Source organism: Triticum aestivum, chromosome 7B (genome assembly GCF_018294505.1).
Source record: "Triticum aestivum cultivar Chinese Spring chromosome 7B, IWGSC CS RefSeq v2.1, whole genome shotgun sequence".
NCBI lineage: Eukaryota > Viridiplantae > Streptophyta > Magnoliopsida > Poales > Poaceae > Triticum > Triticum aestivum.
This window is the reverse complement of record NC_057813.1, coordinates 758468968-758473679: the sequence shown is the minus strand read 5'-3', so window position 1 is coordinate 758473679 and position 4712 is coordinate 758468968. Positions and strand designations below refer to the sequence as shown.

General features: G+C 49.1%; 1 pseudogene; it reads left to right on the top strand.

The window, feature by feature from the left end:
- Positions 1–263: 263 nt before the first annotated feature.
- Positions 264–2598, top strand: LOC123163204 (putative UPF0481 protein At3g02645; annotated as a pseudogene).
- The last annotated feature ends 2114 nt before the right edge of the window (positions 2599–4712 follow it).

Below are 4712 nucleotides of genomic sequence, written 5' to 3'. Positions count from 1 at the left end.
TACATCCATATGTGGTAGTCCATTTGAAGTCTTTAAAAAGACAAATATTTAGGAACGGAGAGAGTACTACTTATAAACCTATCGTGGAGCAAAAATAATGTCCCTTGTGATGATTATATATGTTGGGAAACTTCCTTCCATTTGAGCTTTAGCAAGCTATACGCATATACCTTGATCACTGAGAATGCACGGACGTACTTGCCGTTCTGTCTATATATAGGGAAGGAACCCATGAGAGAAGCCTTTGTAAGGATAAGGAGCCATTTACAACTTACAAGAGAGCCACCAAATGGCGATGGGACAGGAGTGGGTGAGCGTGACTGGCGAGGAGAAGCATCGCTCTAGCTGGGTGGTGGACGTGGAGAAGATGCTGGCAGACGACAATGCAGGCAGCAGGAGCATGGAGGAACAACGATGGAAGGCGCAATCCATCTACCTGGTTCCGGAGTGGCTCAAGGGCACCAACAGCAAGGCGTACCAGCCGCAGCTGCTGTCTCTGGGCCCCTTCCACCATGGCGACCCCATCCTGCTGCCCATGGAGGAGCACAAGCGCCGCGCATTGGTGCACCTGGTCAAGCGGAGCGAGAGGCTGCTCCAGGATTTCATCTCTGCCGTCGACGAGGTGGCAGAGGATCTCCAGGCAGCATACGGCAAGGACCTCGATGTCAAATGGCGGAACGACAGGCGGAGCTTTGTCGACATGATGCTCACGGACGGCTGCTTCCTGCTGGAGTTTATTTGCCATCCTTTCTCAGATTACGAGTGGCATGATCCCGTCTTCAGCAGGAACGGCAGATTTCAAATAGGCAATACTATCTGGTCGGACATGCTACTAATTGAGAATCAGTTGCCTCTGCTTGTTCTCAAGAAGATCCTGGGTCTTCTACAACCTCTCTATCTGCAGGTACTCCAATTCAGTACAGTTGTTTCCAATCCGAGTATATCTATCTCGATAGAGTTTCCTTATGAAAGTCACGATACAATATCCATAACCCTATTTTTTTCTTTCTTGCAAACAATATTGATCTTAAACCGTGAGCTTTACCTTTTGCATGTGCTCACTACTTATCCCTTCATTGAGTGTGGATATTCTAAAGTAGGATGTAGCTACACCCTCAATGAACAGTAAAATAAAAAAAATATTGGAAAATTAAATAATCTTATAATTTCTGGCTTTGATATAACAAAATATTTTGGGTGTTTGCAAAATTTAGTGGCCGAATGACATCTGACGAGCTCCATACAAAAAAAAATTAGTGCTCAGAACTTCTGTGCACTGATTGTCTGGAACTTTTTTTTATATCCTGCTCATCCAATGTCGTTTGGCCACCAAAATTTTCAGACACCTTGAATATTTTGTCATAATCGAAGTTACAATGCTACATAAATTTCCGATTTTTTTTTTGCTTTTTTAACTTTTCATAGAGGGGGTAGCTACATCCTCCCTTAGCCAAAGTATTCCCTTCATTTATTGGTTTATTTGGAAAATACGAAATTACTAAGCATCACTGGTATCCCCATCGACAGCTGCAGAAGGATGAAATTGATACAAATAATGCCATCGAGGTGCTGGAATGGGATTCTCAGGCACATGAGGATCATGACATCGTGGCAAGTACCTTTCTTTACACAGGATATTTTATTTTATGCTATAGTTTTCGTATGACTTCACCATTGTATGATTTTCATATGACTAGCCTAGGGTGAATTCGATGTGGCCCACGTGCTGATCTGGGCGATTGATGGCTGCAGGAGGTTTTTGAACCGTTGCATGAGGCCGCAATGGATAGAAAAATAAACCACGTGGTGTTGCGTTTTCTAGAACGCAGGGATGAAGGCCATGACAAGTTGAGTCACCACCCCCTTGAACTCTATCGTGCAAGCCTCACCTACAACGAAGATACCAAAGAACCGAAGGACTACAAGTATGAAGCAATGCCCTCAGCGTTGGAAATCCACCAGGCTGGAATCAAATTCAGGAAGAGTGAGAGGAACAACCTGCTGGACATTAACTTCAAGGGCGGCGTGCTGACTTTGCCAGAGATCGACATGACTGACGAAACTGAGTGCGTGTGCCTCAACCTGATGGCATTCGAGCGGCTGCATTTCGATGTTACCGACCTCGTGACGCCTATGTGTTGTTCATGGATGACATGATCATCTCGGCCAAGGACGTGGCGCTGCTGAGGTCCAGTGGGATCCTCAAAAATTTTCTAGGTTGCGACAAGAAGGTGGCGAAGCTGTTTAACGGTACACTGAATAGAGGCCAACTTCTTGGCGGAGGGCATGCTCTCCATACTTTGGTGTCAAAGGTGAATGCCTACCGTAGCGAGCCATGGCACGAGTGGCGGGCCTCCCTAATGAGTACCTACTTCAGAAACCCCTGGGCATTCATCTCCCTCGCCGCAGCCACCATTCTACTCATTGCTACCCTGTTGCAGACCGCATACGCCGTCATGCCCAACAAGTCGTGAGACCACAAGCTTTCTTAAAATATCACATTTGCAAAACAATTCATATCCATGGTGATCTCTAATGTTTATGTATGTGTTAAATAATGTTCTATTTTCATTTTTTATTGGTTTTGTTTAGGCGGTAGATATGGCTCATTTGTTCGAAACAAACAATGGCTGTATTCATGTATCTGCGTGTGCAGGAGTGTACTCTCTAATGCTTATGTACTCCCTCCGTTCCTAAATGTAAGTCTTTTTAAAGATTTCACTACAAACTACATACGGATGTATATAGACATATTTTAGAGTGTAGATTCACTCATTTTGCTCCGTATGTAATTTATAGTGGAAGCTCTAAAAAAACTTACATTTCGGAACGGAGGGAGTAGATGTCATCTTGTTGAGTTTAATTTGTTCCTATAGATCATCTCTGTGTTGTTCCTTCCACTTAGTTTTCATAGTTGGTGCCCCCTTTGTATTCCTATTGAGAAATTTTACGGCACATCATACTACCCTATATAATGGGTAGTATTTATTTGATCCAACGGTTGATGTGGATCAAAAAAATTATCCCTTTAGGGCACTTTGGTAATTCTATATATGCAGTGCACCTGCCCAAATCCTCCGCCATCACGACGCCACTGCAGTCAGTCCATGCACAAAACGAGAAAAAATAGCTCCGGCGCACAAGCAGGTTCATCTGCAACCCAAGTCGCCACCGATCCCTCGAGCTGCTCGACAGATGAGCTCGTACTGGCGTGGTTCAAGCACAAGTGGCGGACCCAGCATCGCAGGACATGAGCATCAACACCTCCTGTCGAGGCTGAAGTGATGAGAACGGTGACATCGTCGGAACCCGACGAAGCCAGCTGCGACATCGGTGCTGGTTCAGTTCTTCCACGACAACCTTGTATGCCTTGGCCCAACTCTGACAGAGGCCGAGCGCATGGAGATCACCGCCGACATGGAGGCCCTTCTTGACCCGTCGGGCATCGACTACAGCAACGAGGAGGCATGGACGTAGACGGTGGCCAACTCATCAAGCTGGAGATCTGGGCCATGCCAGCTTGCGGCCTCGAGCAGGAGCCCGAGGTGTCCGCCTATATGCTCGACATTGACATCGACTATGGCTCTCATCAGATCACAACCACGACGCCACACACCAGATGAGAAACGCAGCAAGCAGCGGCGCCTGTGCGGACCTTCATCTCCTCCTGCGGAACCTCGACCTCAATCCAAATTACCAGGCCATCATGGATTACTTCCGTGACGACGACGATGAAGTGACTGTTCCTGCCCCAGGCTGTACGCCGCAATACACGTATGTAGGTTGAACGTGCACGTACACAACAGCAGGTTGAACACTTCCCTTCGCTAGATCGATTCCGGCTGACATATGCACACATGAATCTGCTTGCCCGAATCTGCCTATGTGTTTGATAAACTACTGAAATGCTCTTAACCATTCAATATACTACCAAAAATCTGGAGTAGTATTGGCTAATGTGTGCCCTCTAACCACCAAAATGAACAGTTCAAATTATCTTGATGTACCGTAAAAGGTCTCGCCATTTATTGCGTGCAAGGGCTCGTGCTAATGTCGTTTTTTTGCACGAACGACCCGCGCTAATGTCTGTCACTAGCTGTAGCACACTGGCTACTTATTCGTACTCCAACACTATATTTCTGATTCAGGCTGGGCGTTGATTCGTGTCGAGAGAGCGGCTCGGGCCGAACCCCCAGCAGCCAGCCCCGCCGCCCCCTCCACACCGGCACACGTCGCCGGGCAAAGGCCCGGCGGCGGCTGGCGGATGCAGGCTTCATTCCTCGCGTGGTGTGGAGCTCTCGCGTTCCTTCGTTTTGCTCGTTGGGTGGTGCGTGCGCAGCGCCCCTGGCTGCTACCGGCAACCGGCTCATGCGGGCGATGAGCTTCGCGGTCGTCCTGGACCCGTCTGTATCCGGGATGGGCCAGCGGTGCGGGCGTCTGCACGGCGCGGGGGGTGGACCTAGGCGGCGGCGCTCCATCGGGCTCGCCCCCCGATCTGCTGCCGCTTGTGGGTGCTGCGGCGTGCGCGGCCAGATCCGGCCGGGTCCGGCCCGGATCCGTTGGGGGCCGCCCCGTTCCTGCGCCGTTGCTGCAGATCTGACGCCGCTGCTGCAGATCGGGCTTCCCCCACTGTCTTTGCGTGCGGGCAGCTTTGGGTGGTGCTAGTTGGTGGCTGGGAGCTTCCCGGTGTGGTATTGGTCGGTGTGGTGCCG